Source organism: Eptatretus burgeri, chromosome 10 (assembly GCF_056783735.1).
Source record: "Eptatretus burgeri isolate ZD-2024b chromosome 10, Ebu_testis_v1, whole genome shotgun sequence".
NCBI lineage: Eukaryota > Metazoa > Chordata > Myxini > Myxiniformes > Myxinidae > Eptatretus > Eptatretus burgeri.
Genome location: NC_140970.1, coordinates 903,695 through 929,869, shown reverse-complemented (window position 1 = coordinate 929,869; position 26,175 = coordinate 903,695). Strand labels below are relative to the sequence as shown.

The 26,175-nt window shown below is 42.0% G+C and overlaps 1 protein-coding gene across 3 annotated transcripts in view; it reads right to left on the bottom strand.

Moving 5' to 3' along the window:
* The window catches only part of CASK (calcium/calmodulin dependent serine protein kinase), a 328,238-nt gene that overhangs the window by 288,644 nt on the left and 13,419 nt on the right, over positions 1-26,175 (bottom strand). The window lies entirely within an intron of this gene.

Sequence of the window (26,175 nt, the reverse complement as noted above, 5' to 3'; positions counted from 1 at the left end):
CCTTAAACTAGTAGCACGTTCCTTTAAACACTACGTAGCTAAACTACGTCAACTCTACACATCCAAAGGCTGTCACTGTCTCCAAATCTCTAAAATAACTTTTATTTCCCCACCTAAAGCTCATCTAAATCCCTCTAACCAATCCATTCCACGGACTCCATGAGGACTTACCCCTGCCCCATGAAGTCAGTCTAACTAAGCTAACCCTTCCCCCTAACTAGTTTCCATCCTGTGCCCTGGTCAAGGGGGTCTTCCACCCCTTGCCCAGGAATCCTGTGCACCCGAAAGTGAGGCTTGCTTTTTTTTTTTTTTCACATGCGCAGCACCAGCGCGGCAACTCACAGCTCGCGCACTTTGCACCTGCCCGTGACGTCATGCAGCTGCACGTGTACCTCGTCCCTCCTTGGACGGTACCATCCGGCAGGGATACCCCTCCTGCCGGATTCCAACCCCACGTGCAGCCATGGCGTCACCGTGTGCATAAAAAAAACACAAGCCCCACGTCTCGAGGGGTTCCCCACGCGAACACATGTGCTTTGCCCGTTGGAGCTTAACACACACACGATCGCGTGGAGAACCCGTCCGGTCCAAATCCGTAATCCTGCCTAAACTTTGTCCGTCCGCGGGATCGGCAAATCCACCGCTGGCGTTTCCGGACCGGGACTTCACTCTCGCAAGCGAGCACGTGGGGGCCTCGTGCGTTGCACAGCACGGACCTCGTGCTCACTGCTGGGTGAACCCGGCACGGTCCCCGAAACAACTACAGCCGCTACTCGGCTTTCTTTCCTCTCATGTCGCCGTCGTCGCCATTCGACCCACGCACACCTGCGTGTTACGACGCTCACACTCCACACCATAAAACTCACACCGGGAGACGCGGCTGCATGTTCACACATGCCGACCGACATCTCCCTTGCACACAGCGACCTTGCACATGCTGTCTCTCTCACACTCGGCCGCTCACTCACGCATGCCATCTCCCTCGCACACGTGGCTTAATTATCGGGCGTTTTAGCCCACGACCAACCCTTTACGTGAAGTAAGATGGAGATTCAATAAAGGAAAAGACGAAGCGAAACGGGAAAAACAGTTCAACATTAAGCACATTTATTTCGCGATGGCACACGGATAGCACACATATACAATTATACACCAAAAGCAAATGTAAAAGAAGAAACACCACAATAATGCACAAAAAGCAAATGTAAAAGTGAAACACAATGCAGATCTACAACCGACTACCGGGCACACGGCAACACTTATACAGTTTTACTTCACAGACGGCGCCGACAACACATATACTCAAAGCAAAAGAAAAAGGGACCACCCTCCACGATGAGGGGGGGGGGCAGACGGGCCTGGGGCCGAGACCGCGTCGAGCCTACCCGTCTGGTGATGAGCCGCAAAATGGCGGTGGTGCCCAGACTCCGCGGGCCTCGCGGACAGTGTCTGGAATGGGGTGGGAACGGGGCCCCCTTCTCACACTATCTCAGCGCGGGGGGAAACAGGAGGGGGTTTTTGATGCTCGGGGGGGATGAGGATATCTCGCTGGCTCGGGTCCCACGACGAGCGTCTCCACCACGACCTCGGTCGCGTTACCGGCCTCCCCTCTCCGCAGCTCCCCGACTCTGACACGAGCGCCCCCTCGACTGCTTTCGCCGCCGCCACCTCTCCAACTCTCCACAGCTCCGTCCAACTGCTTTCTCCGACTCTTCTCTTCACTGGCTCTTCCCAACTCCACTTGACTGACTACTACTGCCTTCTTGGCGAGCGAACGCGGCCCTTTATAGCCCCTGTGGCTTCGCTCATTCACCTTCGACCCTTTACCTCTGGCTGGCTCCCCATTGGACAGAGGAAAAGTGGGCGTGAATGCTTTTTGATCCATGAATCTGCATATAGCGATATTACTCCGACGCACCTGGAGGCGGGGCCAAATCGCCCCATGCTCGCTGATAGGACGGAACAGAAGTGGGCGTGAGTCGTTTTTGATCCGATTTCTTTGGAAAGGCTGGTGTTTCTGCACCCGCTGCTCGGTGCGCGCCCTGCACGAGTCCAGTATCGGTGCCCACAAGCGGCGCGGGAATGACGGTGATGCGATGGTTGCGAGGGCGAGTTGTGACGGTAAAGGTCGTGGCTGTGGTTGTGAAGTGGCGTTGCGGTTGGTGGTTGTTGTGTGATGGCTGTTGAGACGTGGTTGGTGGTGGTAGTAATGGCGGCTGGTCCAAAATAAAGATAGTAAAAGAAAAACGGCTATCTAGAGGGGTCGCAGCCCGAATGAATGACATTTATTCCCTCGAAACAACGGGTTTGGGCCTAACTACACATATACTTACAGAGATATCTCACCTAAGGGACCTGAATGGTGGCTTGCGAATTTCGTCAACCACAACAATAGATAGATAGATAGATAGATAGATAGATAGATAGATAGATAGATAGATAGATAGATAGATAGATAGATAGATAGATAGATAGATATATATATATATATATATATATATATATATATATATATATATATATATATATATATATGAGCCTGGTGTTGGCGCAGTGGTTCGGGCAGCGGCTTGGGATCCAACAGGTCCTGAGTTCAAGCCCCGTTGGGCCACTGAATGAATACACCAGGGGGTTGACTCAGCCTGTCATCCTTCCGAAGTCGGTGAAATGAGTACCAGTATACTGGGCCGGTGTATACCCTGGTTAAAATAGGTGTACCATATCCCTGTGTCGTAAGAGGCGACCAGGGTTGCGTCAGGAAGGGCATCCGGCGTAAAACATGTGCCAAATCACTATGCGGATCATACAGATTATCTGCTGTGGCGACCCCTCACGGGAGCAGCCGAAAGAAGAAGATAGATATATTGTAATTATAGATAGATATATTGATATAATATATATACATATATATATATATATATATATATATATATGTGTGTAAATATAATATATATTCATATTTTACATATATATATATATAAATATATATATATATTCATATATATATATACATATATATACATATATATATATATATATATACATATATATATACACACAAATTATTTCCATGACTGAGTGCTGGGACTCCTGGGAAAGCAAGGGAAACGACTCGGAACAACTTTTGTCCAGGAACTGCTTTGACATCACCAATGCTCTGTCAAGAGTGTGGTACAATTGATCGATTATTTATTGGTAAATTTGGAAAATTAAAGTGGCTGTTTGGCTGACTGGTTAAGACTTGATTTTTTCGCCAATGCTATGTTTTCTCCCCACCACCACTCGCTTGCTTTGGGTTTGATTCCAGTGGCTGCTCACTCTTGAGGAGCCACACTAGGAAAGCATTGTGAGTATGCTAAGTAAACCCTAAAAATGAGTTGAATGAGGCTTTTGTCTTGCAGTGGAGTGACATAATCTGGCTCGAGGTTGAAGTGAGATTAAATACCACAACCCCCCCCCCCACCCCCTCCCTACCAATCGCAACCCACAATGACATACTCAATGACATAAAACCCTCCCTTCTTGACTCCTAATCTCTTAAATTTCTGCCACCCCCCCCCCACAAAAAACCCTTTCTTTCTTCAGCGATGTAGAAATAAAAAAACCCCTTTCTTTCAACAACAATGTAAAGGTCATTTGTTGTGGGGTCATAATGTGAATTGATTATTTTTCTTAAAACACCCTTCTCTTCTTTTTTTCTCAATTTAACTATTCCCTCTCTCATAAAGATACAATATGTGCTGGACCCTTATTAAAGGAGGACTGTTCCAGTTTAGCTTCCAAAATGTAAGCAAAAAAAACACCGTTTCACAGGTTAAAATAAAGGAAGGAAACAGGGGGCACGGAGGACATGGAATATGTATGCAGGTACAGTGGATTTAATGCAGAAGCTAATAAAAACACCTTGTGGGAGAAATACTTGCATTTGCAATATTTTTGAAAATCGAACATTTTGTTGTCATACAACGAGACTGTCCTCCATGTTATTTATATATTTTGAACAAGCAAATACAATCTGTCGCTTCGCTGATGGGGACAATAAAGAGGGGGGGAGGGGAGAAAGAGAGAGAAAGAGAGAGAAAGAGAGAGAAAGAGAGAGAAAGAGAGAGAAAGAGAGAGAAAGAGAGAGAAAGAGAGAGAAAGAGAGAGAAAGAGAGAGAAAGAGAGAGAAAGAAAGAGAAAGAGAGAGAAAGAGAGAGAAAGAAAGAGAAAGAGAGAGAAAGAGAGAGAAAGAGAGAGAAAGAGAGAGAAAGAAAGAGAAAGAGAGAGAAAGAAAGAGAAAGAGAGAGAAAGAAAGAGAAAGAGAGAGAAAGAAAGAGAAAGAGAGAGAAAGAAAGAGAAAGAGAGAGAAAGAGAGAGAAAGAGAAAGAGAAAGAGAAAGAGAAAGAGAAAGAGAAAGAGAAAGAGAAAGAGAAAGAGAAAGAGAAAGAGAAAGAGAAAGAGAAAGAGAAAGAGAAAGAGAAAGAGAAAGAGAGAAGAGAGAAAGAGAGAAAGAGAGAAAGAGAGAAAGAGAGAAAGAGAGAAAGAGAGAAAGAGAGAAAGAGAGAAAGAGAGAAAGAGAGAAAGAGAGAAAGAGAGAAAGAGAGAAAGAGAGAAAGAGAGAAAGAGAGAAAGAGAGAGAGAGAGAGAGAGAGAGAGAGAGAGAGAGAGAGAGAGAGAGAGAGAGAGAGAGAGAGAGAGAGAGAGAGAGAGAGAGAGAGAGAGAGAGAGAGAGAGAGAGAGAGAGAGAGAGAGAAGGTGTTGGGTGAGAGGGGGGAGGGGAGGCAGAGAGGATAAAGGAGGGGGAGCTGGGGAGAACGACACCTCACCAAACGTTGTTATTCACTGCAGGAGGGAGGGTGCGTACACACACACACAAACACACACACACACACACACACACACACACACACACACACACACACACACACACACACACACACACACACACACACACACACACACACACACACGACAGAAGTGTGGGAGGAGAGTGCGGCATTTTATGAGGAGGGGGGAGCGAGGAGGGGACAGAGTGAGAAAGAAGGGTGGGGGAGAGGAGGAAAAAAGAAGAAAGACAGGTGAGGTGGGGTTAGCAAAGAGAATGATATGTGACACTTAATGACCGAACACAAAAAAAAAATAAAGTCAGAACAGCTATACACACAATGACACAACAGAATTTAAAAAGAAATCCGCTCACACATCTGCAAAAACTTTGATATTCCAGTTTGAGTTATTTGTGGGAAAATGAACCAAAAGCAAACACTGAAAACATTGAAGTACCGCTCACATATGATCTAATAATCCCATCCGGAGTGAACATCGAAAACAAAACATTGCAACCAGATATCATACCACCAAAAGAACAATGCATTGCTAATTGAGGTATTAATACCGGGGATTTTGGATGAATGATGCAGAAAACAAGAAAATGACCAAATACCAAGACCTCAAGCATGAAGTGAAAAGATCCTGGAAGCTGAAGAATGCCAAAGTTGTACCAGTAATGATGAAGAACCTCACAGAGAAGTTAAAAAAAAAAAAACATCTCTGGGAATATCACTACAAACAAACTACAGTTGGAAGCCAGGGCTCAGCGATGATCCTGAAGAGAGCCCTCGGCACAAAACTTTGAGAACAGAAAACTACACAGCTTGGTCCATGAATCGTGACTCCGTACCGGAATGAAGGTGGATACTAACACCCTGGAAGGACCCCATTCCACATTCTGAAACCCCAAATGTAGACAGACACACGCACACACATTTATTAGTATAGATACACAGTCGAGGCGCATGGAAGAGCTAGTACACTGAACAGATCAGGACCTGACAGACAAAAACAGAATGCAAAACATGCATGCATGGAGAAGGAATTTCAAAGGAGGAAAAACTGGAAATTTGGAAGGAGGATGGATTTGGGTGGAGTTGACGAGGGTAGAAAAGATAATGATTTTGGATTGGGAACAATCTGAGATTGCGGTGAATAGCTGTCTTGAAGACCTGGAGGGAAGCGTTGAGATTGAAGAGGATGTGAAAGTTAATTCTACTGGTGGGAAAAAAAGAGGGACAAATGGGTGGAGGTGAGCAGTGATCCTGGATTTATGTAGTTTTAACAGAAGAGGGTTGATGGTGGACCATGTGGACCCTGCATAAACCTGGGGGTGGAAGAACAAAGCACAAAAAGAGCAGAGGGTGCAAGACCAGAAAGGAGGCAGTAGAAGACAGACAGAGAGACCACCAACTTGTCTACAATGGTGAAGTGATAAACACATTGCAGAGTCATTCCAACTGAAATCACCAAATTTAAGAAAATCTTCCCAGTTGACCCCCTCAGATTTACTTTAAACTTTCATACAATAGTTCCCAGGTATCAAAATGAAGCTGCGTAAAATTTTAGGTCCATAGATGCGGTCAACTCCGAGATATTGAGGGTTGAAAATGTGGTTGTGGCCCTATTCTTATGGTCGTTGCAAGCATCACAAAATGAACGGCTACATTTAAACTCCCACAACTTTTTAAATATTAATGCTGGAGCCTTGAAATTTTCAGACATTATTCTTCTATAACTGCTCTGTAAGAAACGAACATAAAACTGAGTATACCTCTATTAAATTTTATGACCTGATGAGTTGAAATGCAAAAAAAAATGTTGGTTTTGTATGAAGACCCAACTTTGAGACCCCATATATTTTTATTGACCCATCCCAGAAGCTTGAAATGTTTTCATGTAATAACTGTATGGTAGTCGTATTCAAATACATGTTTACTTTTCTTAATCTCTCATATATATAATACACTCATGATCCCTCAAAAATTGAAAATTTTCATTTTTCCCCAAAATTCAGGTGAGGATTGCAAATATATGACAAGGTATACCACTTCAAATTGTTCACCATTGGAAAGAGCATATTCAAGTTTTTAAAAGTGTCAAATATCAAAGTGGTATATATTTTTTTAAATATATTTTCTATTTTAAAAAAAAAAAACTTGTTAACACAGTCGTGAATACATGAAGTGTGTGCATGGTGTGGGCACCATGGTAATCATGAATGATTAGTTCTATGATTCAAATTAATAATACAAAAATATATCACATACTGCAATAACAATGTAATAAAACATTTCACGTAAATGATTTGAATAGGTCTTTGATCTGCTTTTCCAAGTCAGGTGCGAGCTTGTACTGCCTCCCAGTTAACGTCAGGGGAGCATCAATAACTTTCATCACATGGACCAAAGGAACCCAACAAATGTCTTCCCTTGAATGTAACTATATACACTGCTGACATCAGCAGATCAGCCACTATTCCTGAGTTTTATTTTTAGCCCCAGCCAGATGAGTTAAGCTCTTGCTATTTACAAATGAGAAACAAATAATTACAAATTCAAATTTCAAAGTATTGTGTTCATGGTATCCTAATAGCAGATGATATGTATGTACAATGTTTATTGTATATACATGTACTACACATGTAAAAGGACTGTTCATTAAATAGCACACACAACGTGCACAGCACTGGAAGAACATCATTTATTCAAATATTTTAAAAATATTGATAGAAACATTATACCACATTGAAATGTTAGACTTAAGTTAACTTGAATATGCTCTTTCCAATGGTGAACAATTTGAAGTGGTATACCTTGTCGTATATTTGCAATCCTCGCCTGAATTTCGGGGGAAAATGAAAATTTTCAATTTTTGAGGGATCATGACTGTATTATATATATATATATATATGACTGATTAAGAAAAGTAAACCTGTATTTGAATACTACTACCATACAGTTATTACCTGAAAAAAGTTCAAGCTTCTGGGACGAGTCAATAAAAATATATGGGGTCGAAAAGTTTGGTCTTCATACAAAACCAACATTTTTTTTTCTGGATTTCAACTGATCAGGTCATAAAAATTAATAGAGGTATACAGTCATGCGCCACTTAACGATGGGTTTACGTTCTGAGAAACGCGTCGTTAAGCGACGTCGTCGTTGTGCGAACATCTTTTTTTTTTTCGTTTTCGAACATCGTACTTACACAAACCTCGACACCTAGGCTATATGGTGGAGCCTATTGCATTCCGGATACAAACCTGTACAGCATGTTACTGTACTGAATACTGTCGGCAATTGTAACACACATCCAAGAGAGACGGAAGACGCGTTAGTTTTACCTTTGTGCTGTTCATGACGGCCATCGGTGTTGTTAGCAGCAGCTTACAATCTCCTCTCGCATCGATTATAGAAAGGTGAATAATTAGCGTTTGGATTTTATAAATACGTAATCATTGCATCGATGTTATAATTTACAAATGAAGAAACGAGCACCTGTCAATTGCGATATATATTTTCGGAACAGTGCGATTGTTTTAACAACATAAAAAGCTTCACTCAGAACAAATTTGTGTTTTAATGTCGACTAAGAACAACGATTTATTCGCGGAATTCTTCAATTCAAAGGTAATTTACTTGCTGGAAGGTAAACGTGCAAACATTGGTTCAGTTTGAAAGCTGATTTCCTTGAATCCCGATTTAGCACGATCCTGTTTGTTTCGCGATGACATTTTATGGACCTCAACAATCGCATTATAACGGGGCCACACTGTTGTTTATCATTATGACGTATTATGTACTGTACAGTGTACATAATTGTATGTGCTATTTTTATACGAGGCTCCATCACTCGGCGATAGGAATTTTTCAGTTACATTTTTTTTTCATTTTTTTTTCCAGAGCTGGCAGATCTGTCGTATATGCGATCCGTCGTTGCCCGGAACGTCGTTAAGCGGCGCATGACTGTACTCCGTTTTATGTTTGTTTCTTACAGAGCAGTTATAGAAGAATAATCTCTGAAAATTTCAAGGCTCCAGCATTAATATTTAAAAAGTTATGGGAGTTTAAAAGTGGCCGTTCATTTTGTGATGCTCGCAACGACCATAAAAATAGGGCCACAACCACATTTTCAACCCTCAATATCTCGGAGTTGACCGCATCTATGGACCTAAAATTTTACGCAGCTTAATTTTGATACCTGGGAACTATTTTATGAAAGTTTAAAGTAAATCTGAGGGGGTCAACTGGGAGGCCTCTGGTGATATGAGGTGGAATGACTCAGCATCAGCTTCAGCAAGGGTGATTCCAATAATCTTGAAGTCCTTCACTTTCAGAACATCAAGCCGAGCAAGATGCAAGGCAGGGGAGCCAACCCAAAGGGGAGAGCAGGACTCCATCAAGCTGCAGATGAAGGTCTTGTAGGTGGGTTTGCCCAAGAAAGATCATGGCTGATCCGCTGATTGTGAGACAGAAGTGTTTGAATGATTGAACCTCAACAGTATTGCTAAGAAAGTATTGCTAAGGGTTTGCCAAACAGTCTTTTTGGAGATATAGTGAGTGTGAGGTGTGTGAGGATTGAAAGACAAATTCCAAGTATTTAACCAGCTTGTGATATTTTTCAAGGTCTGAAGAGAGGGGTGAGGCTGCAGCCTGCTTGTGTGAAGGAGGAGGGATGTTATGACAGAGGGTGGAGTCATCAGCAAATGGACAAATATGATTTTCCACAGAGTCAGAGAGAGATCATTGCCTTGGGGGCACTCCAACATAGACGGTGAGAGTAGATGAAAGAATTCCGTTGAATGCCACATGTTGGCTACGAGAGTAGAGGAAGTCAGTAAGCTATGTGTGGAGTTGGCTTTTGATGCCATGGCAGGATGCCAGACTGGATCAAAAGTATGAGATATGTCCAGAGAGACGGCCCTGAACTTGTGTGTCATTGAGGGTCTCAATCCATTGAGACAGTCTGAAAGGGTCCATAAAATGGCTTCATTTCATCATCATCTAAATAAAAGTGAGTGTCTCTGTATAACTATGTCCAGTAACTAATCCAAGACCTTTTGGCTGAACACGACCAATTTTTACTAAGACTTTCTAAGACTAACGACCATACTAAGACTTTCAGTGAAATAACTATCAAAAAAAAATTATTTTTGATTTTTTGGGGGCGATTTCTCATAGGGGTTATTATTTGCGTTATTTCTCCATTGTGATGGACCAGTCCCATCACTTTGTCTGGTAACTACTCAAAGACCAAGGAACAAATGAGAAGATTACGAGGATAGGAGAGGAAAGTCCCATTACGCATGTATGAGAAATTAGAATTGTCTCCCTTTCATTTGCAGTCCCACAAGCAAATGGATTACATGATATTTCAATGCCTATACTATCGAGAATATATATTATTTTTAAGTTTAATAAATAGTATTTACTAGAAAAATGTGTTATGGCCCTTGATGGAAAAACAGCCAATATTGTCAACCAAAAAGCATCACAATAACATGTTCAATTTTGTTGAGATTTCTGTTCAATATTTTGCAGCTTGATAAATAAAACACATCTCTAAATATGTGCTTTATTGTGGTAGACCAATGGATGCAAGTTAGATCCCAGGCAATGCCGTGTACCTTGGATGGTATCTATACTATAATTGAGCTCAATGTTTATCTTCTAGCTAGACGAAGCGGCAACGGTCCAGAAAACTCAGCTATATTGTACTTAGTATCTATGACTGGATTGCTATATTTTTTTAGCTCACATCACGAGCGAGTGAGCAAAACTTAGGGGGCGGGGGGGGGGGTTAAAAAGTGAAGCCGAGGCCGCTATGCAGCCCGAGGTGCATCACTGAACATGATTGGTCCAGTGCCATCATATGCCTACCACAGAACAGACCACCACCACCACCTCTGCCACCTGTCCATGGAACAGGTAATCTACTAGTGCAATAAATGGACAAGAAACAGGTGAGCTTTCAAAAGATTGAGAGATTTAGTGCTTATATGAGAAGACATGTGCAATCATTGCTTAAAACGAATGTACACATTCCAAAACAATGCAAAGGATATAGTACATGATCAAATCAGACAAAAGCATCTGAAACTTGTTCTTCTTGTTTGGTACATAGGTAGATATGCCTTCAAAGCACATGAACTAAAACGATTATTTACGATTGTACCAGATTGTGTGGCAAATGGTAGTGGTATGCAAAAGAAGAGATGTCGATGATGGGTAGAAGCAAACAACTATTTGGCTGTGAAAGTGAGTTTAGATTCACAATGATAAAAATTTTCCCATTTTACAGCATGAGATGAGCGGTATTAAAACACACACACACACACACACACACACACACACACACACACACACACACACACACACACACACACACACACACACACACACACACACACACACACACACACACACACACACACACCTTTATATCTTGAGCTCAATTCATTGTGACATCTACAATGTACCAATGGAATGATAATCGGTTACCACTTCCTGTCTGCACTACCCTGTGCTTGTCATGGGACCACAGCAAGGCCGATTAGAAAAGTAAGGCAGAAATGGAGGCAAAAAAGAGACAACACGGCACAGAGCACAGATCAGCATCGATCGCTTAAAAACAAAACAAAAGCTGTTCGACGAGTGGAATAAAAAATATAAAGTGTAATACAGATGCAAAGTGGAAACATACACTACTGTGCAAAAGTCTCTCATTTTGAATTTTTCCACTCTGATGCAGAAGGAAACCAATTTTGTGTTAAATATAAATATACCTTTTTGAAAAATAAAATCATTCAAATAACAAAATTTGTGCACAATATACCTTGATAATATGGAATAGGCAAAGCCAAGAAGCGAACGTAGAATTCTTCTTACATTCGCTTCTGACTTTATGGTCATTCCATGTCAAATCATCAAAGAATCTGCCATCATCTCTCAGATTTTTGTAAAACTTTGGGAACCAATTGGGACCCATGAAAAACGGCAAGAACTCAAATATTTTTGCTAACAGCCTCTTAATTAGTGAGATACAGACTAACGAACTTTGGACTAATTATCACGACGTCACGAATTCAAATGGCCATATCTCTAAAAGTACAACACCTAGAGAGCTGGTTTTGGTGTCATTTTAAAGGTATTTTCATGCCCTATGGATTTGTCTGGGCAACATTTTCCTACCTCGAACCACAAAAAAGTTATCACAAAATATAAACTTCAATCGTGAATGCCCAAAAATGTATCCTTCAAATTTCCTCAAATTCATCCCAGAGGTACCTTATGATGTCAAGAAGCTTCCACATAAATTTTGTGATGGGCACTCCAATAGTTTCTGAGATACGAGCAATAATGTACATGTACGTATGGCATATAGGTTCGAAAATCAGCATTTGTAATGTATTATACAATCAATAAGTGTGTTCAAGTACACAGTGTTCACTAACCTGACTTAGGCTTTCAATTTCCTCTTCAATGCAGCAACAGCAGCACTTGTTTCTTCCCCTCAGGCCCAGTTGAAAATGAAAGTATATGATACTTCAAAGCAATTGATGGTCGTTCCCTGTGTTCCCTGTCATGGCTAGGTGAGAATGATTGTATAATACATTACAAATGCTGATTTTCGAACCTATATGCCATACGTACATGTACATTATTGCTCATATCTCAGAAACTATTGGAGTGCCCATCACAAAACTTATGTGGAAGCTTCTTGACATCATAAGGTACCTCTGGGATGAATTTCAAGAAATTTGAAGGACACATTTTTTGGGGATTCACGATTGAAGTTTATATTTTGTGATAACTTTTTTGTGGTTGGAGGTAGGAAAATGTTGCCCAAATTCAAAGGGCATGAAAATACCTTTAAAATGACACCAAAACCAGCTCTCTAGGTGTTATACTTTTACAGATATGGCCATTTGAATTCGCGAAGTCGTGCTAATTAGTCCAAAGTTCGTTAGTCTGTATCTCACTAATCAAGAGACTGTTAGCAAAAATATGAGTTCTTGCCGTTTTTCATGGGTCCCAATTGGTTCCCAAAGTTTTACAAAAATCTGAGAGATGACGGCAGATTCTTTGATGATTTGACATGGAATGACCCTTTACATAAAACTTGTTCACAACTGTATACTTTCCAACTATACATGTAAGCGCCGCACAGCTGATGATTTTGATGCAATTTCCGGTTACTTCGGCCTGGATTCGGGATCAGCGATCAAATAATGTAAATCACGATCAAAAAATATTTTTTGATGATGTGGGAGATATCTTTATTAAAATTAACTTTGGGAAAAAATAATTGAATAAATAAATAAATAAACGATCACTTCTTGTCAAGAATAAAAGAAATTAAAAGTTCCGGAAAGAGTTTCAAAATCACTCCCGGTAATGTTAAATACAAAATAAACACTTCCTGTCATGAAAAAAAAATCATTTTCGGAAGTATAAAATTAACTTTGGGAAAAAATAATTGAATAAATAAATAAACACTTCCGGTCATGATCTCCCGGCATACATCATTCCCCATGACAAAAACCGCAAACAAAAAAAAACAGAAGCAAAAAAAACGGAAGCAAAAGGGTCATAGGCAACGACACGGATTCACAATTGCCAGGGTATTGTGTTGTTTTTGTTGTTTCCTATTCTCTCATGTGCACGCGTTAAGTAATATTCACAAGATAGAAATAAAACCCAATCGTATTTATACACCGCACAGCGTTCAACAACAACCGGAAGCAAAAGGTCATAGCTAACGACACGGATTTCAAATAGCCAGGGGTATTGTGTTGTTGTTTCCTATTATCTCACGTGCACGCGTTAAGTATGAAGCTCACTGTGTTCGCTACTATGGAATAGGCAAAGCCTCGAAGCGAACGTAGAATTCTTCTTAAATATTTCAAATGAAACCGTCTTTTTGCGATGAAAAAATAAATATTACCTTAACATTACCTTCACGACAACAACTACACCGCCTAGAACAGGATCTCATCTGCAAAAATAAATATTACCTCTACATTACCTTCACAACAACTACACCACCTAGAACAGGATCTCATCTGAAAAAAAAAACATTTCCTCAACATTACCTTCACAACGACAACTACACCGCCAAGAACAGGATCTCATCGAAAAAAATTAATACTGGAAGTGAACGTAGTATTCTTCTTACATTCGCTTCTGACTTTACCTGCAACTTGTTCACAACTGTATACGCAATTTCCGGTTACTTCGGAATTAGCGATCAAATAAGGTAAATCACGATTAAAAATTATTTTTTGATGATGTGGGAGATATCTTTATTAAAATCAGTGGAGGAAATATACACCATGTCTGACATTATTTTGGTCGTTCATGTCTCCGACGATGCCTTTATCTCCCGGCATGCATCATTTCCCATGACAAAAACCGGAAACAAAAAAAAAAAAACAGAAGCAAAAAAAAAAAAACAGAAGCAAAATGGTCATAGCCAAGGACACGGATTCACAATTGCCAGGGTATTGTGTTGTTTTTGTTGTTTCCTATTCTCTCATGTGCACGCGTTAAGTAATATTCACAAGATAGAAATAAAACCCAATCGTGTTTATACACCGCACAGCGTTTAACAACCGGAAGCAAAAGGTCATAGCTAACGACACCGATTCCAAATATCCAGGGGTATTGTGTTGTTGTTGTTGTTGTTGTTTCCTATTCTCTCATGTGTACACGTTAAGTATGAAGCTCACTGCGTTCACTTTAACGAAAGCAAATGTGTCCACCCTTTTACTTACATCAGGAAATTAGACGCAGGTGGATGCCATTCGGCCCATTATGCCTGCACCACAAAATCAACACCACCAAACCCAAAAAAGAAAAATTTGTTGTTTTTTTTTTTCTAGGGGAGGGGGTGTGGCCGAAGACGGTTCTTAGGTTTAAAAAAAAACACAAAAAAAAACAACATGAACCACACAACACCCCTTTACGAGACCCCCCTCCAACAACACTCCATGCAGATGCACACAATCACCCATCAATGCTCAAGCCACCTAAAAGTCCTGCCAACATCCCTATACCCTCCATCCCTAATACTTCCAGGTACCTATGCAATTCCAATTTAAACCTATTTAGTTTCTGCTGCCACAACCTTTCCAGAAAGACCATTCCATGCATTAACTACTCTGAATAAAAGGCCCCTGCCTTGCTACCGTCTTAACTCTCCTCTTCTTTACTCTAGGGCAATGGGTTGGGGGAGGAGGGGAGGGGGGGTGTATACATTCCATGTATTGAAAGACTCCAACTTCCTCTTTCTTTTGCAAACAAGCTTTAATTATTCCAATGTTTGACAGTTTTTAATCTCTGGAACACTGGAATAACCAGTGTTTTAGATCATTATCTCGCTGCAAAATCAAGTTTGGATCAATAAGTCTTGCATTCACTGGGGAGCATGGTGGATTAAAATTTGTTTGTACTAATTAGTACCTTGATAGAGTCAAAAAAAACCATCAATTTCAGCAATTTTCCAACACCAGTTAGGGATATACACCCTCAAGCTTGAATTGAACTGCCTCCATACTTAATTGGTGGCTTCAAGCAAGGATCTTGATAAGTTTCAGTTTTGCATCATTTCACATACCATACTGTGAAGTTGATTTGATCCAAATAGCTAAAACTTGTGTATCCTTGTGCACGTTGAGGACCAGGAGTATGGCACTCAAGGCCACAGACACAAGGGCATCTCCAAGGCTAGGATTAGGAGAGATGAAGTGGGTGTGAGGAAAATCAAAGAGCAGCTCAAGCACTTCAGGATCTTAAAACATGATGAACATCAGATTGTGCATCAATCCAGAAATGACAGCACCTGAAGACATTACTTGGTCTCTTTAAAATACAAAATGTCGAGGTCGGGACAGGTTTCCTGCCTTTGCCGAAAAAAAAAAATACAGCATCAACCTGCCAACATCCCGATATCCTATCCACCAGTGAAACACATTTCCACGAGGAGCTCACTGATATGAAATACCTCTCTTTTGAACACATGTTGCAGGTCTCAATGTAACCCAATCACCACCACTTAAGCTAGCAAAAGCAGACAGAAACTTGTTCTTAAGGTTGCTTGGTGCAAGAGACGCAGGCCATGAGGTCGATTTGAAGGTCCACTTCACCACGAACTGTCACCTATTCCCTTGTCCCTGGCTGACACAACTGGTGATATCCATAAATCCACAAAAAAAAGCCTCATTGGGCAAAATCCTGCAAGAAAGTTTAACCGAGATCAGTCTCCTGCCAGACACCACAACTTCCTGTGCACTGATTGATGGACAAACACTGGTCCAGGTGAATGGAATTCCACCAGTATGCAAGAAATTTTATGAGAGCAGTCAACAAGTCTTCTCCATGCAGAAAGGGAGCAGGACCAGAAGGCAAGCCATTCAAAGACAAACCCCTGGAGAAAAGAGTCGGACTTAACAGTCTCTGGAAGACAAGAAGAACAAAAGAGTGGACGTGCACGAAATAGAATCTTTGAGCTATAAACTCAAATGTATTGATGAGGCCTTTAATAGTGAAAGTATATTGCAATCAGATACTGTAAGAACAATGAAGAGACATCTTTGAGGATGTTAACATTCTGATGAAAATTACATTTTTAAATAACAAATTGATACTTGTATCAGGGCATCAAATTCTGCACCAAAATATTAACAAGTTCAGAAGCAAGCATCTCACTCTGTAAAAGATGGAACATTTGTTCGTCACAAGACACAATTAGGTGTACTGCAAACTGATTTAAAAAAAACAAAAAAAAAAAAACAAACAAACAGCACACCGTGTACAAGAATTAAAATCATTATTTACCTTGCCTCCTACACCATCACCACAATATGGAATGCAATTAGAAGAAAAGCAAGGAATTATTCTTCACTGTACTCGAAGAAGATCTTAAAAAGTGAAACGAAAGTCAAATTAAAACAAACAAACAAAAAAAAACCCGAATACTCAATCTGATCATCATCTATTTTTTCCACTTTATATCTTTCCCCGATAAAATGCACCATTACACAAGTTATACTAACGCCTTGCAAGTTTAATCACATACATCCTCTAACTTCCAGAGAACATGCAATTATGTTTCAAACACCAATATACAATTTGATTTCCATTTTGAGAGGTAAACTGACCACAATCACCTCGCTACCTACCGCACAGAAATGTCATGTAACAAAGTGACGTCAAAGGAGCTCTTGCATTCCCGGCCTTTCAAACAGGGGAAGTATGATTTTCGGACAACATTCCTTTTTTTAACGGGGTCCAAGGCTCATGGAAGAGTGTCAACAGAAATTAGAGCGAAGTCGATGGCACGCCATCACAAATCCCCACACTTTACATCGAAAGCAAATTTGAAAGATGGCAAAACGTTCCCCCAAGAATGATCCCATATCAAATTTTGAGTTAAAAGAAATATTCTGTTTTGCCACTGTGACCCAAAGTCCCCACCCCCTGGGGCAAGTACCAGGGGTAAATTCCCCCCCCAAAAAAGTTATATATCTAATGCATCCCTCAATGTTGATTGTGCATACAAAGTTTCATTTAAAATGTTTGAAAATGTGCCCATAATTGCATTTTTTTTTTTTTGGTATTTAACCTTTTGACCCTGCCACAGTGGGTTGGTCCAAAATGATACTGTCCTTGCACCTTCGTGCCATGTGTTGATCACAACTACCAAATTTGGTGAATTTCTACCCAACCGTTTAGGATGAGATTGTCCGTCACACTGACAGCACAGAGCACACTGCAATACCGCATACTTTTTAGGACCGATTACAATATCTTTGAGGAAATAAAACTTTTTAGGACCTCCGAGCTGTCCCAGAAACCAATTCATGTCACCACAGAGTGAAAGCAAGACTTTCAAAATGACGTATGAATGCTAACGAGGCCTTGTGTGCATGCGGTGTGTGTGTGTGTGTGTGTTTTTTTTTTTTTTTCAGTGACTCAGTTTGGCTCACCTTACTAGTGTGAAATGTGGAATTTAAATCCTCTTTTTAACAAAATTTTCAGCATTTAGACGAAGGAATGGTAATTTTGAAATTATTAACCATAATTGTTCTGTTCCCGAATGCAAATCGGACTCTCAGAAATATGAGAAATATCTGTGGATGCGAGGTGTTGAGTTCCTTCCTTTTCCTGTTAATGCAATTATCGATATATATATATATATATATATATATATATATATAAATATAAAACACACACACACACACACACACACACACACACACACACACACACACACACACACACACACACACACACACGAGAATAGGAAACAACAACAACAACACAATACCCTGGCAATTGTGAATCCATGTCGTTGTCTATGACCCTTTTGCTTCCGTTTTTGTTTTGTTTCTGTTTTTTTTTTGTTTCCGGTTTTTGTCATGGGGAATGATGCATGCTGGGAGATAAAGGCATCGTCGGAGACATGAAATACCCAAATAATATCAGACATGGTGTATATTTCCTCCACTGATTTTAATAAAGATATCTCCCGCATCATCTAAAAATAATTTTTCATCGTGATTTACGGTATTTGATCGCTGATCCCGAATCCAGGCCAAAGTAACCGGAAATTGCGTATGCAGTTGTGAACAAGTTATAGGTAAAGTCAGAAGCGAATGTAAGAAGAATACGACGTTCGCTTGTAGTATTTATTTTTTTAGACTAGTACATGCCTGTAAAATAAATAAATAAATAAAAAAGATTAATCAATAAATATTCAAACCGCGATCAACAAACAACAACCACACAGGCCGTTTCTTCGCTCTCGCGAAGTTCTCTCTGCGTGGCCCGGAAGTTCGCATATTATTCGCAGTTACGATTATTCGCAATTTAGTTTTAATACCCAATTATTCAATTTGCACCAACGTATTTTACCTTTTCGCAATGTCGTGGCAAGGAAAAACAAAAAGAGAAGAGAAGAGAGAGAGAGAGAGAGAAAAAAAAATTACTTCCTGGTTCGGAGCATACCAGCACTCTGATGTTACTGAAATTTATGCACCGTCTAATATGAAAACTATCATAACTTGGGGCATTGTGTTTATCGATAAATGCGCATAAGAAATCGAGAAATTATTAGAATACACAAAGTCTTCATGACTTCCGGTTCCGGTTTTAGAGCAGCGAGAGGTCTCCTTTGGGGCTCCCTGTTGACGTTCTCAAAGCTAAGTTTCCGGTTGTTATTTGTCCCGTTTTAACTGTTTAATTTTCTCACCTACATGTTACTGTGTGTTGCTAGTTCGGTTTTGTTTCAAAAATCGTGCTATTTTGTGAGTATTTTTGTCGACGTTCTTACCTGTGCTTGAGGCCTAGGCCTAGGCCTAGGCTTGAGGCCTACTGGTTCCACTCGGTGTTCGATCGTTTTTTTTTTTTGTTGTTGTTTGTTTTTTCTCCCCATTACCTTCAATTTCTATCCTCCCCATTACCTTCAATTTTGATCCTCCCCACTTTCCAAACATACCCCATTCTCCCAACAAATCTCTTTCTTATCTCAAAAAAAAATAAAAAAAATAAAAATAAATACCTTACAACAACAACAACACGCTCACCTTCTCTCGATTCTGCTTCTTCCTCTTAACTTCCTCCTCGTCTTCTTCCTCGATTTTTTTTTTTTTTTTTTACACTTCCATGACCTAATCTGTTGAACTCTCTCATATATTAATATTAACAACAACAAAAAAAAATATATATATATATACCCAACAACAACAACACGCTCACCTTCTCCCGATTCTGCTTCTTCTTCTTCCTCTTAACTTCCTCCTCGTCTTCTTCCTCGATTTTTTTTTTTTTTTTACACTTCCATGACCTAATCTGTTGAACTCTCTCATACATTATTTTTAACTACAAAAACGATCTTATAATGCTTCATCTTCCTCTCTCACACATGTGGTACTCTTTACTGTTTCACAATGCACTACTCTTCTGCTATTTTAACAGACTGCTCTCATTTCGACCTCTCCTTCATTCCTTGCCTAAAAAAATCCAACTATTACAGCGCTTCTTCTCTCCATGCTCTGAATTCGCCTTCATTGCATCCATCAAGAATTGTGTAAAATCGCATCTCTGACCTAAAACTTTTAAAAACCACAGTTTGCCATGGATGCTCGCTTTCCATCAAACATTCTTTTTTTCCAACTTCAGTGCCAACTCACCCCCCTCACCCCTCACTCTCACTCTCAAAGCAACCATCCCACTCTTCTCCCTCCAAGCCACCCTCTCACCTCTCTCAAAAATCCCCCCCTCACCTTTCTCCCACCTTTCATCCCCCTCACTCTTCCTTCTCAAAGTTGCCCCCCTCTCATCCACCAACCTGTCTCCCTCCACTGCCCTCTCACCTCCATCTCTTCACTCCACCTCCTCAAATCCTCAACTGCCTTCTTCCTTGTCTCTTGTCCCCCTCTCCCCCAGCACCACAGAGCCTTTTCTCCTCCTCATTCGGCCCCCTCCCCTCGCTGTTCTGCAATACCCCACACTCCTTCAGCAACCCTCCTTACCTGCCCCCTCATCCCTTGTCCTACCCTCCCCTCCCCTCCACCTCCTGCACCCAAAGCCTCCTCCCCTTCCTCTTCATTAAAAGTGTGGACCTCAAATATCCGGGGCCTTCGCTCAAACCTTTCAGATCTTTCCATACAGGTTGCCACTGACAAACCAGACATTATCTGCCTAACAGAAACTTTCCTCTCCCAAGACGTGTCTGACTCCCAAGTATCTCTCCCTGGCTACTCCCTCTTACGGTATGACAGACCTGAGCCTCGTCCTGGTGGAGGTGTTGCTCTCTTCATCAAAGACTCTATTCCTCACTCTCCATGCACTGCTCTCACTCCCCCACACCCCCAGGAATACCTCTGGCTTCGGCTTCCCCTTCACTCCCACCTCATGTTTATATGTGTACTGTACCGTCCACCGAACAGTGATGACTCCATCTACACCTCACTATCCGAAAACATGGACCATCTTCTATCTTCTCATCCAAACTCTCTCTTCCTCTTATGTGGTGACTTCAATTGTCATCACGCCAGTTGCTCGGTGTGGGTACCTCTCTCACCTGCCATGGCACCTCAGCAAAAGCTTTCTGCGACTCAATGGGACTGACTCAATCGGTCAACTTCCCGACCCGGATCTCAACCAATGGTACTCCATCTCTTCTGGATCTGATTTTGACAAATTTCCCTGACAATATCTGCTGCTCTTCCTTCGCTCCAATTGGTTCTTCTGACCACGTCCTTGTCAAAGTGGACATCTCTCTGGCTGTTATCAGAGATCCACCTCACCGCCGTCGAGTCTGGCATTTCACTCAAGCCGACTGGCAGGGTCTCCGAGCAGCCATCAAACTGACAGACTGGTCTCCTATCACTACTTTCTCAAACATCAACTCATCCTGGGAATTCTTTCAAAGAAACTTGCTCTCCCTCATGCACAGATTTATCCCCTCTCGTGTTCAGTTGTCTTACCCTTCCTCCCGCCCTTGGTTTACTGAAGCTTGTGGCGAGGCAGTTGTCCTGAAACAACTTGCCTTTGCCTCATGGAAAGCAAACCCAACTGAGGGCAATCTCAGTTCTTTCCACAAAGCTCGGAACAAGTGTGTATCTACCCTCAGGAGAGCCAAAAAACAACATCTTTCTCATCTCAAGTCTGAACTCTCAAACCTCTCTCCCTCCTCAAAATCCTGGTGGCGTTTAATCAAATCTGTTTCTGGTGTATGTTCCCCCTCCATCCCCTCCCTTACCTCAAATGGCCGCACTGCTGATTCCACACGTGATAAAGCTGAATGTCTAAACTCGGTGTTTGCAGCTAAATCTTGTGTCCTAAACCCATCACTATCTCTACCCACTTTACCCAGTCGCACCCAACTGTCCCTGGACTCTGTATCCTTTTCTCCTGACAAGGTGGAGAGTTTGCTTTCAAACCTCGAGTCAGATTCTGCAACCGGTCCAGACGGCATCAGCCCACGTGTCCTCAAAGCCTGCTCTTCTGCTCTTGCTCACCCACTCTCTGTTCTATTCACCCTCTCATTTGCCCAACGTCATCTGCCATCTGCTTGGAAATCTGCTAACATCACTGCCCTGCATAAAAAAGGTGCAAAAACAGATCCCTGTAACTACAGACCAATCAGCCTTCTCCCAATCATCAGCAAGGTGATGGAATCCATCATCGCCTCAGATATGAAATCCTTCCTCTTCTCCAATGGCTTGATTTCCAATCATCAATTTGGTTTCAGACCAGGTCACTCTACCCTGGATATGCTGCTTCTGCTCTCCCATCAATGGATGGAGGTCCTCAATGCCAGACAGGAAATCCGAGCCGTATCCCTGGACACATCACGTGCTTTTGACACAGTCTGGCACCCTGCCCTACTCACCAAACTCTCTTCCAATGGTATTCAAGGCCATCTCCACTCATGGCTCGCAGACTTCCTCTCCTGTCGCAGTCAACGTGTGGCCCTAAATGGAGTTCTTTCATCCCCTCTTCCTGTGCAGGCTGGAGTTCCTCAAGGTAGCGTTCTGGGCCCTGTTCTTTTTCTGGTTTTCATCAATGATCTCTCGGACTCTCTGGAAAATCCTCTATTTCTCTTTGCCGACGACTCCACCCTCTGCCGTACCATCTGTCATCCCTCAGACCGGCAAGCAGCAGCTTCTTCACTCACTGCAGATCTGGATAAAATCACAAACTGGTCCAACACGTGGAACATGTCTTTCAATCCAGACAAATCTCACACTCTCACTATGTCTCTTCGAAAGGACCGTTTACAAAACCCCCCCATCCACTTTCTCAACAATCCTCTGGAAGAAGTCTTTTCTTTCAAGCTTCTAGGTCTCACTATCTGCCATGACCTTTCCTGGGAAAGTCACATTTCCAACCTCGCCTCAAAAGCCAGTCGCCGACTGGGAATCCTCCGTCATGCTAAGTCCTTCCTCGGCCCTCTTGAGCTCCTGACCACTTACAAAGCTTTTGTCCGTAGCCTGATGTTGTACTGCTCTCCCCTCTGGGCTGGTGCTCCTGCCTCCCACCTTTCTCGGCTTCACGCTGTCGAAACCAGGGCATTTAAGATCATCGGCATCTCCCGCAATGAAGCTGAGTCTTTGGGCCTCTCACTCAATCACCGCAGGTTGGTCGGTGGTCTTGCTGTCTTCTACCGACTCCTCTCCAGCCTTGCCCCCCCCTGCTCTCTCTGCGATTTGTCCCCACCACATTTCCACAGGGCGCTCAAGGTCCGCCAACAACCCCCTTCTGGTAAAACTACCAAAATCACGAATCACTGCTCATCTTCACTCTTTCATTCCTCTTTTTTCCCGCCTTTGGAATAAACTTCCTCACTCTATTCTTTCCCATTCTTCCCTCCAGGCTTTCAAAACAGCAGTTCACCACCACCTCTTATCTTCCCCCATCCAAATCCTCGATCTTTTCTACCCCCGATAATCCACCCAAGCCCACTTCCTTCATTTCTCCTGCTTTCCTTCCTGAAAGTCCCTGAAATGTCCATCTTCTCTTCGCCATGTTCCCCGTCCCATCCCCATCCCTCTCCCTTCCACAGTTCACCTAATGTACTGTTCCCCACTGTTTTGTCCCTTCCACTCCCGCCCCTCTTGTCTCATGCCTCCTTGCTGTGAGTTGTGTGTTAGCTCTCATACGAGCCTCGACCAAGGTATACAAAAAAAAAAAAAAAAAAAAGTCATCACTTTCCGGAAGTCCGTACGTTGTAAATATAATGGCGAACGCGGCTGAGCTTCCCTTCCCCATCGGCCACGCCCACGCACAACGTGTCTTGTCATTGGTTTGGTAAATAAATGGCCATAACTTGGGAGGCACTTGTCCGATTAATGTCAAACCTTCAAAAAGGCACATCATCGGGTCCCCAGCAATATATGTGGCAAGTTTCAATTAGATCGGACCAGTGGTTGTCGAGAAACAGCGGTCACACACACACACACACACACACACACACACACACACACACACACACACACCCACACACACACACACACACACACACACACACACACACACACACACACACACACACACACACACACACACACACACAATCTCCTTTTGCCAATACATGAAAATCTCATATAATTTATCTTGGGGCCCCAGAACCAAACAAAAAATATATCCTGCATTTTCAATAGCCCTCACAGTCCATACAGCTCCCACTCCCACTGCCACCACCCCCTCCTCTCCCCTCCCAACATGATTAATAGTAAATAGTGTCATCATTTTAAAAGTCGATTCCACCAGGTTGCAAACCTCCCCTCCTCCTCATCATCCTCCTCCTCCTCCTCAACATGGTGAATGGTAAATACCATCACTTTAAACTTATCTGAGATGTATTCATAAATTCCATATATGACCTTCCCATCTGTGTTGAGAAGCAACCGTACCAGATAGTGTCTCCCTCTGAGAAGTCTGTCTGAGTGTTGGCAATGACGGCGTTGTCTTTCCTATTGCAGACGTCAATTAAATAAATCACCAAGCTTGCCATGTTCACATAAGGTAATCCCGCAAGGTTCAAAGTCCAATTAGACAGTGATGGTCGAAGGTTTGGGTAGAACGCGCCAGTGTATAACCTTCAGGGCCTTGCACCGTACTATGCCCCCGGGAGTTTGGAGCATGGGGAGCTGCAAGCCATCAGCGTTTTGGAGTTCAGAAAATTCTCCAACTCTTGTTGTGCAGAGACACACCCCTTCCTCGCAGGTAAGTTTCCAAGCATTTTCAGCTTATTTTAGAAGCTTTGTGGGCCATTTTAAGTATTTTTTTATAAAAAAAAAAATTCCTAAGCTCGCACGCACAGTACATATTCAGCTGCCCCGATGAACCCAGGTGCCAGGAGTTTCTGCACATGTTCGCCGAGTATTCTGGGGTGGATTACATCATTTCAAAAGTCGCGCATTCCAAATCGGTATGATGAAGCAAAAGCAAACCGTCAAACACAAGAGCTGAGGCAGGAAGGTATTCAACAGGAATAGTGAAGAACGCTGGCCAAAGGAGGAAAAGATGGGAATGACAAAACCGATTTTAATACCTTTAATTCCTTCAAATCACAATAAAGCGGACAATGTAAATGTTGCACTCAAAAAGAAGGCCGGGAATATAATGAGCCCCATTTACCATGGTGGGAGACAAGGTCCTATATTACAAAACCAACTTCTGAAAGTGGAGCCCAATACATTAGAATCCATCCATCCATGGGGACCATACTCTATACAGAGCGTTGGTGCTGCCGAAACGGTCTCCTTGACTATTGGGCACATTCCTGGACGGGTCGCCACTCCGACACAGGATACCGACAAGCTGGCAATCATTTTGCTAAACTCGGAAATATGACAGGCTGAGTCAACCCAACCTGGTATTAATTCAACAGCCGAGTGGGATATGAACTCAGGATCCCAGTTTCCCAAGTCCACCATCCTAACCATAAGCCAACACCAGGCATAATACATTAGAATGGGGAGACAAAAATACCACAAAACCAGCCAAAACTAATTTTTCTCCAGAATCAGACAGGCATTTTACGAACTGAATGGTCAGGTTTGATGCTCAACTGGAACTGGTTAGGGTAGAAATTACAAATTTGTTCAAGGTGCTGGCGATAACTCGCCTACTCTTCACAAAAGACAAATCATTTAAAAAGGTGATCTGAAGTTCTGCACGGTTTAATTTAACCAACCGAGCAGTTGAAAAATAAAAACAGCTCGGTTGAATTCAACCAATCACCTTATTGAAATTCAAGGCTGACAGGATGGCCTCGACCTCGAGATACGCACACTCACCTCGAAGCTGTCTAACCTGGGTTTGAATCACAACTCAGTTATAAACAGTCATGATGCTGGGATATTTATCGTCCACAACTTAATGCCAGCAGACAGTATCGGCCCAATAAATTTTTGAAATATCATGTGCACTATATCATTGTTGGCCCCATCTCTCAATGGTGAAGAATCAATTAAAAAAATTAAAAAGTTCTCGTATCTGGATCCAGATTCGGATGTTCACCAAAATCGAATCAATTCGTCCTTGTCCTACACACAAGCTGTCCACCAAGTTTTGTCTGAATCCGTCCACAACTGTTTGATATATTGTGCTATATATCAGTTTAGCCCTTCCTCTCAATGGTGAAGAATCACTTTAAAAATTCTAGCATCCGGATCTGGATCTTCACCAAAATCCAATCCGTTCGTCCTTGTCACACACTGAACCTGCCCTCCAAATTTCATCCGTCCACAACGTTTTGAGATATCGTGCACACAAATAGACAGGGGTGAAAACGTAACCTTCTACCTATGGTTGTGGAAGTAATAAAAGGGGAAGAAAAATAAAT